The sequence below is a fragment of the Amblyomma mixtum genome, chromosome 4 (genome assembly GCF_055824585.1).
Source record: "Amblyomma mixtum isolate Tamu chromosome 4, ASM5582458v1, whole genome shotgun sequence".
Lineage (NCBI taxonomy): Eukaryota > Metazoa > Arthropoda > Arachnida > Ixodida > Ixodidae > Amblyomma > Amblyomma mixtum.
Genome location: NC_143015.1, coordinates 69,297,571 through 69,310,643, shown reverse-complemented (window position 1 = coordinate 69,310,643; position 13,073 = coordinate 69,297,571).

Below are 13,073 nucleotides of genomic sequence, written 5' to 3'. Positions count from 1 at the left end.
CGCCTCAAAGATTTTCGTTGCTTTCTTTGTTTTGTATTTCTTAATGAGACTTGTGTGGTCCAGGAAAGGTACGCAGTTTTTTTAAGGGGCAGTTCTTGCAGTGTATGATTATATTGCTGCCTGTTTTATGCAACATGGCATGCTCGCTTAGTGTGGTGTTCAGACAGTGGCTTGTTTGCCTCACATACATTCACCACAAGATACTTCCATATCATACACCACACCTCACTGACAGTCAGTTCTTGATGGTGCTTAATGGTTCGTCATTGTTGACACACCCGCGCGCCAAGTTAAGTGCTATGCGCTGACATGTCAACAATGACGAACAATTATGCCCCCTATGTGACACAAACGATCAAGAACGTTATACTGACTGTTAGTGTGGTGTGGTGAAGGATACGCCACTATCGTGTGGTGAAATGCACGTCAGGCAAATGGGCCGCTGAACACCACACTAAGCGAGCACGCTGTATTGCATAAAATAGGCAGCAATATAATCATACTCTGCAAGAACTGTCCCTCAGACAACTGTGTACCTTTCCTGGATTGCACGAGCGTCATTCAAGAGATACTAAGCAAAAAAAACAATGGAAATATTTGAAGCGCTATCAATCACCAGAACCCATGGCCGTGTCAGCAAGCCATCTGTAAAACTGCTTGAAAAAGAATTACGCTATTTCTTGTTCCGACCTGTGCAAAGCACCTAAAATAATTGCACTTTCTCTATCTGGGTTGTATAAAATGTTTTGTTTTGTTGTTTTCCATACCTTTCCCAGCTGTGTATGTTTCGCTTCTGGCGGAATAAAATCGAGTTGCTAGTCAGCGCGTTGTGTTGTCATGTTATCTGTTGTCCAGTCTTCTGCGCCGTTTTCCCTTAAATATGATGTACCATGTTGCCAAAGCCTCCACCCAGGTAGCACTGAAACATAGCGATAATGTTACATTTTTGTTACGCTCAAATGTTATTTCAGTGTCCTTTTTTTCTAATGTTTTTGTAATGTTACATATGAACGTTCGAATAACCTTCCCCAAACATTCATGAAACATGTAAACAACATAAATGCAACATTCTCGAAAATGGTGAAGCAGCCCCGCACAAGCATTCAGGCCTGCCAGTGGTGACGGCACACAACTTGCAACACTTTGCAAGAACCAACAACAAGAGCGACACACTACAGCACACCAACTCGTATTCACTCACCTCCAAACGGATATCATGCCGCCGAGCTTATATACTCGCTACTGCGGGATGCCCCATGAGTGACAGTGGGGAATGGGTAATAACTAAAGTTTTGTGACAAAATAGTGGGGCTCTTCATGTAATCTATGGCGAGTACTATCTAAAAGATGTGGTTACAAGGTACTGTTAGTTGAAAAACATCTTTACTCTAAGAACAGTGAGAAAATGTCTGGAAATCCGTGCTCGAAATATATTTGCAATGTTGTTTTATAGTTGCGACTCTAACATTATAATAAAATTTAGAAGATTACATTAAAACAACGTTTGTTTAGAATGTGGAAGTAACGTTTCCTATGTAACTTATAACGTTATGTGTTAATTTTTAATGTTAATGTAAAGTTATTATGCAACATGTAACATTACTCCAACTTACATAACATTTTTATAACACTATTCTAATGTTCGGTGCTACCTGGGCACATTAACACCTTTTCAAACTTGTAAATTTGTAAATAAATTTGAGTACACACAGAAACAATGTTGGTTTTTTTGGCGGCTACAAAGTATTGCGGCCATATAAAACTGATATAGTATTCTATATATATGTTTAGGGGTGATCCCCGAAAATTAGGTATGTTTGCAATAAGGTAGCAGTTTCTCCTTAATGTCCACCCAAGTGCAGCATCGAGGCTACATTCCAGTTGACAGCAGCATCATAGGTGAAAAAAAAGTTGCCATGAAAGCTGTATAGCTGTCCTTTGTAGTTCATATGGTTGCACTTAGGTGGACATTAATGAGTAATTACTGCCTTATTATAAGGTTATGTAGTGCTATAATGTAGCTCCCTGTGCCAAAAAAAATGTTGCCTAAAAGTCTACAGAATGTCATTGAATATTGCATCAATATTGCGTGTGGACATGCTGCGGGTTTTCTATAGATGTCCACTCGGGACAAAGTTGACATTGTATGGATCTTATGTCAACATAATATTAACTTTTATAGACATCATGTGGACATCAAATATCTTATGTCAGATATTTAATAAATGTCCAGTGGATGTTAAGTGGTTGGCTGGGATAACTACGCAATTCGCCCAGAAAAATCCGAGGCGCCTACAGTTGCTGTTCAAGGAAGACTGACTGAGTGACTGTAGTTGCGTGTTTGTGAACATATTGCGCTGTGTGCTGGTCATCAATTCGGGTGAGTCGAGAACCCGTATGCAGTAAGACTGAGCACTTCGAGTATTGATAGTATCTTTTTGCATTTTTATTAATTTTAATTGTTTCTTTGTTGATAAACTCCAATGTATCTCTCTACAATCCGCGCTTTAATTTGCTGCTTGTAATTTTCTTTCATGTGTGTATTTTACTTATTTTTTATTTATATATAAATAAATAAATTTACTCCGCAAATAGTGCCTTTTCGCTACGAATATACCCCCCCCCCCTCCGGCGCCAACAACCAATGCCCCCCCCCCTGAAAAAAATTCTGCGGACGCCCTTGCCTTCAGACAACCTCGAGCTCGGTACGCATTCCGCCAAAGCGCTGCGCTGCGCTACTTCGGAGCACGGACGTTCACTAAAAAGCACCGCTGGCTGGCAGTCTGGTAACTGTGGAGGAGGGCCTATTTCCCATGAGTCAGTGCGCAAAAGGGCCCTCGGCAGCGGCGTCAGAGGAGGATGGCTTGCAGAGGCTGAGCGCACTCCCTCCTAGTTTTTTTACCTCCATGGCTGCGCCCAAAACGGCGCTAAGAATGGTTCGGTTGTCCGGCTCTCTGGCTAATACGAGACCAGTAATGGCCGTCGGCGTGAGTTGGCGCGAAGCTCAAAGAAAGCGAAACTGGCGAGTACCAACTGGCGAGTAGCAGGATACTCTATGCCACCCCTTATCTCAAATTTTCGAAAGCAGAAAAGGACAAATTGGATAGCATGATACGGCAGGCCTATAAGGCTGCGTTAGGACTCCCACTAAATGCCTCAACCGAAAGGCTTATGAGGTTAGGAATATATAACACCTACAATGAACTGAAAGAAGCCCATTTAATGGCTCAAACAGCGCGATTAGCCAATTCCAGAACTGGCAGGAGTATTCTTACCAGGCTCGGAATTAACTTTCAACCTACGAATAACGATGCTAAAGTAGACTTACCCCGCGACTATAGGACGGCCCTACTAATCAAACCACTCCCCAAAAACATGCACCCCTTACACCATGAGGGTAGAAGACAAGCACGAGCCAAAGCCTTACATAAGAAATACAGACAGTGCGCTGCAACACTTTATGTAGATGCGGCAGAATACAAAAATACCAATGCCTTTGCAATTGTGGTTGTGAACGAGAATGGTGACCACATCGTCTCGGCGACAATCAAAACGAAATCCTCTGAAACGGCAGAAGAGGCGGCTATAGCCCTCGCCCTAGCACATACCCAAGAAAGCATCATCCTCAGAGATTCCAAAATGGGTATCAATAATTTCGCTAAAGGATGAATTACAAACACCTCCCTTAGAATCCTTAACGCAACCAAATTCTCACCAAATTATTCCGAATTGATATGGGTCCCAGCCCATCCGGGGAACGAGGCAGCCCACAATAAAGCCCGAGGTTTCGTCGACCGGGCAGTGGATGAGTCTGGCTCCCTGAATTTCACGAAGGACTCCATGATCACATATCATGATCTCACCAATCATTTTAAACTAGAGAGGAGAATTTTCCCCCCTCCAGACAAAAGACTTACTAAAGAACAAGAGGTTACGTGGCGTCGTCTACAGACGAGATCGATACGCACCCCATCACTCCTCGCGCACATTTATCCAGATCTTTACAACCCAAACTGCAAACACTGTGGCCAACGTGCTACCTACGATCACATCCTCTGGGACTGCAAAATAGAGCCACCTCCGGGTGATCTAGTTACAGCTCCTTCTCTCGAGCGGTGGGAGACCGTGCTGGCTAGCTCTGACCCCAGAACGCAAGTTTTGGCGGTGGAGTGGGCTGACAAAGTCGTCGAGGGCTATGTACTCTCGACCACTTAACGCGACCTCTTGCCAAGCTCTTCCCGGCGAATAAAATGTTTTACAATCAATCAACTATTTCTTGGAGGGCAATAGCTCCCGCGAAGCACGCATCGGCAAACTAAAGTACCTTCAAGTGCATTCAACCAGTTCGTGCCCTGCGCAGGATCGCGTGTCGCCCTTTGCGGACAACGCAGCAGGACGCACTTCCCACCCTCTGTTACCTTGGTTCGCCGTGTAGTCGGCTCTGCTTGTTGTTTAGAAGTGGCGATATCTGTTTAAAAAGAAAGGCGCAGACCCTGGAGAGCTGCATGGCGCGCATGCCCAGCAACGCATACCTTGTTTCTAGAGTAATCAAATTTCAGCCAGTCGACACGCGACATAGTGTTGCGAAAGTTTCTGATCGGTTGCATCTATGGTAGTGGCCCTCCAATCGCTTTTTGCTAACTTCCACTGGAGATTTATTTACATGACCATTGTTATCTTTAAACCCTAGGGCCTCAGGAAGAGTGACTGTGCCTGCATCGACATCCGGATGGATACAATCACATTTGAGTATGAGGTGTTCAATTGTTTCCACAGATCTACCACACACTGCACATGTGCCATCTTCTTCGTTAAATTTCTTTTTGTAGCTGCGCGTTCTAAGACACCCTGACCTAGCTTCAAAAAGTAGGGCACTGCCTCTAAAAGATGAGCTCCCCGTCGGGGAATCGAACCCCGGTCTCCCGCGTGACAGGCCACTATACTAACTTTTTTTTCTTTATTTCCTGGCTTTGGAAAACAACACGGCACGAAAAAGAACAGACAAATCACAAAAGCAATAATACAAGACAATGAACACACTGAAAGTCATACTCAGCCAGCGTCAGGCTGGCGTCGTCACATTAAAACTCCCGCAAAGACGACAAAGGCTCTACCCTCGAGAGCCAGTCGGGAGGTTCCGCAGCCGCTTTTTGTATAGCGACAAACCAATCCATAGACTCTCGGAAATAAATTCGGGCAGGGCGTGCTTCCCTGTCACAGTGATAGCCTGCCATTCTTGAGCGCCATATACAGTGGAGACCCAGGAGCATAATTAAATCAAATGGAACCCCGTCGTCATTATCTATGCTTAAATATCGAATGCCATGCGAATCTAGGGGGAAGTCTTTCTTCATAGTCCGTTGCAAAACATCCCAAAAATAAACCCCTTCCCAACAATGTAAAAAAACATGGTCTACTGTTTCCGGCTGCTTACAGATTAAACAATGCGAACCCCAAGGTAAAATAAATCCTTTTCCTCAAAAAATTTCTTTACTGGCAACGTTCCGGTGTGTAATTTAAAGAAAAAGGTCTTAGCTCCTGGCGGCACCTGCATTTTCTTTACCCTCTTTAAGACGTCTGAGCCTGGGCCTCCACTGTATAAGACTCTATACAAAGGTTGTGGTAAAACAGTGTCACATAAATCGTGGTACAGCTTTTTCCGTTTTACACAGGACAAATATTCATTAGAAAAACGCACTGAAAGAAATCTAACACTTGCGACGACCTCTCTGTAATAGCCGAAAATACCATACGTAACTTCTTCGGTGGAGACAACAAACTCCGGCAGTAGGCGCCGCAGCCTAACTTGGCAGACAGTGCGCAAGAAAGGGTCAGAAACGTCGCGGAAAAACAAAAACCGATTGACCACTTGCCGCAAAAAGAGGTGTCCAAGTCCCAAGCCGCCGTCTTTTACCCGACGGAATAAATTTGTTCTGCTGCAGCGTTCCCATTCTGCAGCCCAAACAAAGACAGCGAAAATCCTGTGGAGCTTCTGTATGTTTACACGCGAACAATGCAAAACTTGCATAACAAACAAAGTTTACTGATATAAAAAAGGTTACATACAGTAGCCCTGGCGAAAATCGATAAGTTGGCACCTTTCCACTTCTCCGCTTTCTCCCGTAGCGCTTTCGTCTGCTCTTGCCATATTGCTCGCTTTGGCGGTAACCATCAAGCTCGACGCCTAAGTACTTGGTTGGGGTTTTCGCCCACGTCACATTTGCAAAGTGCTCAGGCTTCGATGGCCACCGTCCATGCCAGAACCCAAGGCACTTGGCCCAGTTCACCCCGCTTCCGGTAACCTGAGAGAACTCACGGACACATTTGACAGCCTCGGTTATACTCTCATGGTCAACCGTACAAACTGCAACATCGTCCGCGTACGCCAGCAGCTTCACCTCGGCTGCTTGTAAACTTAAACCCATTTACGTTTTCATTGTTCAATATTTTAATACACAATGTCTCAATATATATACAAAACAAAAGAGGGCTGAGAGGGCAGCCCTGTCGCACCGAACGCTGCACGCTAATGGGGGCCCCCAGACTCTTATTTACGATCAATCTCGTCGTGCAGTTTCGGTACGCCAGGGCCACGCCCTTGCGGATAACTGACCCAACATTCGCATGGTCCAAAATAGAAAACAAAATTTCGTGATCGACGCAGTCAAAAGCTTCCTCAAGGTCGACCTGGAGAATGGCCACCCGACCATTCGAGTCATCACAACACTCAAGCACACTTCGCATCTTATGAATATTGGACATTATTGACCTCCCTTTTATCCCACACGTCTGGTGTGGCCCAACTATGTCCTTAATCACCGTCTGCAACCTCCGAGCCAAAACCTTCATAAAAATTTTATATTCAACGTTCGTAAGTGCTATGGGTCTGTAGGCTGTAACCAGTCGCAATTTATCTATTTGATCCGTTTTAGGAATGAGCACCGTGTGGGATGACCCATATGACGGAGGCAGTGCATTTACTGTGTAGGCTGCGTTAAAGATCACGTTCAAAATAGGGGCAATTTCGTGCTTGAATTCTTTGTAAAAACGCGCGCTGAGCCCATCTGGTCCCGGCGATTTACCGGGGTTTAAACTGGCGATTGCATGCTCCACTTCGGTTTCAGTGGGCGCATTTGTTTTTCAGTCCCGGACTGTCCGGGACTACTTGCGGACTCGAGTCCGGTATTTGTTTTTCTCGGGCAGCCCGAAAGCTCCGCCCACCTGCCTGCATCGCCATAGCAACGCGTTCGTTTTTAGCCTATGGCAGTCCGCGGGCTGCTGAGACGGCAGCAGACGACAGCTGCGCGCCGCGCTGGCAGCCATATTGAGTTAGACTCCGTGTGCATTTTGAGTACTTTTCGTGTTCCTGGAGGTCGATATCATGCGTTAAACCTTCAAATGAGCTCCGTAGCTGCTCTCTGAGCCATCGCAAGACTTTTTGTTCTTGCATCTTCGTTTATTTTCTTGAAATCCACCGCACACGGACGCGCGTTCGAAGCTGCGAGCGCGTATTGTTTGCTCGTGTCGTCAAGAGGTTCTCGTTCGCTTGTTTTGCGACATGCTGTCTGTACGCTTACCTGAAAGCATCGCAGGTGAACCACTCGTATACTGGAGCAGCTATAGAGATTGTTGTCAACATTTTTGCGAAGGCTTTCGTCTATCTGCCTATCCGCAACGAGTTGGGCTACTTTGTGCGAACTTCGCCGCAAGCAGTAGCGGCGAGCATACCTCCGAAGCTGAGTTCTGTAATGCACCTACGGTAAGCTGACAGTACAGTCTTTAAATCGACTCAGTATCATGATCGAGCGCACGGCATTGCTTCGGCGTTGCTTCGGCGTCGTGGTGGCCGTGGCTTGCATCGTCTGCTAGCAGATGACAGCGTCCTTGTACGGTAACCGAGGGGGAGCCCGGCTCTGGCGGCGAGTTCGAAAGCAGCCTATGGCATGCCTATGGCAAGTAGGTCATGTGACCATGACGCTTTTCCTGTCTGAGCGGAAGCCGAGACCTGCCAGCAAGTCATAGAGTTTCTTACTACTACCTAGAGGGAAAGCTGGCGGCGCTGCACTTCAGCCAACATGGACGCTCAAAGCATCATGGGGCGGTGAGCTACTTGTTGCGGCACAGTCGTAGTTTTTCGGGAACATAGAGTGGCAGTACTAAGGCGTTTCATTCCGAAAACGTAGTTCGTGTGTGCGCAGACGACTTTCGCGCGAACGCAGTGTGCAAAAGCCATAGTAGTGAAGACGCGACGACACACGACGCCAATAAAAGGTTTTACTCTTCCGAAATGCCATTAAAAAACCTCTTAAAGTATCTAAACAACAAAAATTTTTCTGAAAACATATTTACTTTTAAAAGTGCGCCTGTTAATTACGAAATATTAGTTTTTTTAGTGTTCACTTGGCCAATAGGAAAGCTAGTCATGTCTTATTTTAGGCAAACTTTGCACTTAAATGCTTTTCTGCTCGTTTGTTGCAATCATTAGACAAGATATTGAATGTTAGGACGTTTGTAGCTATCAAACAGCTTTATTTTTTTTATTATTTTTTGGCCAAAAGTTACAGTTCCGCAACAAGTAGCTCACCGCCCCATGATGCTTTGAGCGCCCATGGTGGCTGAGGTGGTCACGTGGGGTCTCCATGCAAACTCCCATAGACGGCTTGCCAGCTTTCCCTCTAGGTAATAGTAAGAAACTCTATGCAGCAAGTAGTCCGGGACTGGAAAAACAAATGCGGCCAGTGATAGCCATTTCTAATCTCTCTTTTACGTCATCACCGAGACGCGGCATCGCCGCCAGAAACTTATCTTTAAACGTGATAGTGTCTACCACGTGGGAAGCGAAGAGCGCTTGGTAATGCTCGTTGAAAGCTGCTTTTATGTGGTCGTTGTCCGCCGACAACACACCGGCCCATTCTATTTTGTCGATGTGGTTTCTTTCAGCGTTTGCTTTTTCCAACCCTAGCGCTCGTTTTGATGGCGTCTCCCCTGCAGCTATGTCTTCTGCCCTTGCCCTCACTAACGCTCCCCGATACCGTTCTTCTTCCATCAATTCTAGATTTTGCTTTGTTTTCCTTACATCTTCAGTCCATTTCCCCGGCGCTAGAGATTCCTGTTGAAGCAGCCTATGGAGCAGCTTCTTTAACTCTGTCTCTTTCTGTTTTTCTTGAAACCGTATACAGGCAGCCATCTCTATTGCTTTAATTTTTATAGTTTCTTTACACAGCTCCCACTGTTGCCATATGTGCATATTTTTACCGGGGCCTATTTTTGCAATTTCATCTTTTACTATGCTGGTATACAGTTCGTCCTGCAGGAATTTATTATTGAATTTCCACATTTCCCACGAAAAAGAATTCCCTCTCTTTAGCATCCCAAAACAACATTTAACTAAACAATGGTCTGAAAAAGATACTGGCACAACATCGTAACTATGACATTCAGGTAAGACATCGACGGATGCATAAATGCGGTCCAGCCGTGCATGGCTAGAACCCTGAAAGTGTGTGAGCTTTACTGCACGCGTTCCCTCAAGACACTCTGCTACATCTTCCATGTTCCATTTCTCAACCATTCGCGATAACACTTGTGTGCTGGCATCTCTAAACGGTCGAGGGTTTGTCTTATCTCGCGCACTAAGTACACAATTAAAATCGCCCAGGACGATCAGCTGTCTGTCACTTCGAAGGCGCTCTTCGATGCTATAAAAAAACTGCGCCCTTTCTTCTGCTTCATTAGGCGCGTACAGACAAATAATCCGCCACTCGGCGTTATTCAATCGAAAGTCAAGGAAGACACACCGGCCCGACACACAAGAGAAATGAGCTTGCACTTCTAGCCCCGGCAACTTCTTTAGAAAAAGAACACAGCCAGCCGATGTGCCTACAGCGTGGCTAACTGCAGCAAAAAATGAGGACGTGAAACGTTGCACCATGCTCCCGGTCTCTTCTTCGCCGTCTACTTTCGTCTCCTGCACAGCCAGTACATCTATGCCGTGCTCCGTTAAAAGCCGAAAGAGCTGGCCTTGCTTTCTCTTTCCTGCCAGACCTCTAACATTCAGGGAGGCGACTTTCAGCGGAGATGCAGGAGCCATTTCTACATAAGAAGAAGAGACCGAAAGCGTGGTGCTTACCTCTCGCGTCCAGCACATGGCTAGACGCCACCGCCGCCGTCGCCGCCGGCGTCATCCTGAGCGTGCACCTGGCCCAGCTCGGAAGGCGCCTTGTCGCCGGCGCGCTTCTCGCTCGCAAGGTTAGGGCGCGGCCGAAAACTGGCCCGCCTTGCTTGAGGCGTCTTTGCTGGTGGTTCCTCTACGCTGGGCGCCGCCTCTTTGTCGCCGTCGGGGCTGGTGTCTCCATGGGGACGCTTCCCAGGCGTAGCCACAGTGGTCGCGTGGCCACCGGTGTTCTGCCGATGACCCTCGGTAGGCTCCTTCGCTACAAAGTCCATGGGCACTTGGTAGGCTTTTTGCATCCCCCGAAGTCGCCTCCTTTGACTGAGGCGAGTCTCCCGTTGGTGGCTGGAGTCCTGGTCAACTGGCAAGGGGGGCGTCGCCGCTTGAAGTCGCCGACGTGTCCAGCGACACAGGGAGGTTGCCCAACTCGTCGGTACCCCTCGCTGCGTGCTCAGCCTCCGCGACATCCATCAGCTCCGCGCTGTCTCCTTTACCTCCGAGCCCGGTCGCAGACGCGTAGGTACGGACGCAGTCCTCGTCCGCGTGTCCGTAGCGCCTGCACTTGGAGCACCTGGGAACCTTGCAGTCGCGACGAACGTGACCCGCGCCGTGGCAACGCAGGCACTGCATCGGCCGCCCGGGCACCACCACGAGAGCCAACTCGCCGGCGACTCGAACCTGGTGGGGCAGGTCGTCCACCTTCATACCTGGCTTCAACTTGAGCAGCACTGTTCTCGTGGTGGATCCCTTCTCTTTCATTCCTTGAACGCGCCAACGCTCCCGCGTCACCTCGGTCACGTTTCCGAACGCCGCGAAAGCAGTCCGGATGTCGTCGTCAGCGACGCTGTGCAGCATCCAATGCAGGCGCAGCTTTACCTGCTGATCCTCCGGGTCGAAAACGATGCACCGGCGTCCCTTTACCTCAAGCTCCTTCAAGGCGGCTAATTTCTTCGCGGCTTCTGGGCTGCTGAAGGTTACCGCCCACACGTGGTTTACCTGGTACGCCCCCGACGCCACGACGTTGGGGAGCGCACCAGTGTTGGCGAGGGCGTCCCTGAAGTCTTCGACCCTGTAAGGTCTCACACGCACATCTCCGTGCAAAAAAACTGTGTTTAGAACAACACGTCCGGTGGGCAGGGTAGGCAAAAAGGTCTCATACTCCTTGTCTTCGGCGCTGAACCTGTTTCCGCGGCCATCGATGGCCGCCGTCGCCGCTCCGTGGGAGCTCATGATCCTGCGTCCGTACACGCCAGTGGCCGGAAGTAGAATCTAGCCACTATACTAACGCGGAGAGGTGGCAGAGGGGAGCCACCGGTGTTTGCCATGGCAGAGAAGTCTACTGCCCGTGAATGTGACGGCATGGAGAGGAAAAAAAGATGAGCTCCCCGTCGGAGAATCGAACCCCGGTCTCCCGCGTGACAGGCGGGGATACTGGCCACTATACTAACGAGGAGTTTTTTTTTCTTTATTACCGACTTGGCCGGGCAAACAAAACAAAAATACAATGACATGACAATAAAAGCACAGGTCAGTTTCTAGCTAGTGCACGATGATAAAATGGGTTAAATGATTTTAGTTGGTCGAGGACAGGCAGCCACTCAGGCTGAGGAGCTTGCTGTCCGAAAACTTCCTGAGTATACATGATGCTCTCAATGAAATACTGATGAGCCGGATTCACAACAACATGTTCATGCCTGACATCCATTCGCGTACGCCATAGGCTGTGCATGCAGAGCAACATTAGCAGGTCGCAAGGCACTTCACCTGGCTCTGCACATGGTAGGAAGCGTATTCCAAAAGGAGTCAGGGGGAAATCTTTTTTCAGTGTGCGCTTCAACACATCCCAAAGAAAAACAGCGTCATGACAGTCGAGAAAGATATGTTCTATAGTTTCCACTTTCTTGCAAATAAGACACTCTACTGACCAAGGTACAAAAAGGCCTTTGCTCTGCAACCATGGCTTCACTGGGAGGGTTCCAGTATGCAATTAGAAAAAGAAAGAACGCACTGAAGGCTTCACCGGCATTCTTTTGACTCTTTTTAGCACATCCCTTTCGGGACCCAGAAGATAAGCACTGCGATAAACAGGCACTGGCAGAAACACATCAAGCAGGTCCTTGTACATCTTTTTCCTTGTTACAATGGTTAGATACTCATCGGGAAATTTTGACCGAAGAATACGGACTGCTGCAACAACTTCTTGCAAAAAAGCACTTAACCCACTCCGCCCTGCAGACATAGATGACACAACATAATCAGGCAGCATGGGCGTCCGGAGGGGGGGGCAAGGGGGGGCGGCTGCACCCCCCTGGAAAATCACTCACTCGAACCGTGAGTGATGGCCGCACGTCAGGGGCGGCGGTGCGCTCAGCCAAAAGAGTAAAAGCGGCCCTGCTTCCACGCTTTGGGTCACATCTGCAAAGTGCCGCGTCCGGGGACGCGTCGTTGCAGACATACAGCGGCACCGGCGAGCATGTGTTTCGAGCCGTCTTGAGATGTGTGCCTGTTTCTTTGATCTCTAGAGAGATAGCGACACGGAGGCAGACAGTGCACACCCCGGCCACCGATGAATTCTTCAGGAGGGAGGGACAAATCAGCCGTGTCCATCCCCGCTTTGTCGGACTGCTCAGGGGCAAGCGGGCGATGAGTTGGCGCCGCCGCCGCTCGCTGTCTCCTCCGATCCACGGGAGAGCGCAGTTCGGTACAAGCGCCGCTTTCAGAATTTTCGGCAAAGGGGATTAGCTGCTTTTGTTCACGGCGACGCAGTCTCCAGAGGCGCCCCCACACCAGCGTTCCTTGCGTCTTCTCCGGAAACCAGCGCCTTTGGTCAAGGCAGCCCGATGGCGCCTGCCTGGCTCGCCTGTCACCTCTGGCTGGGCCTCAAATCCCAACAGCGCCCATG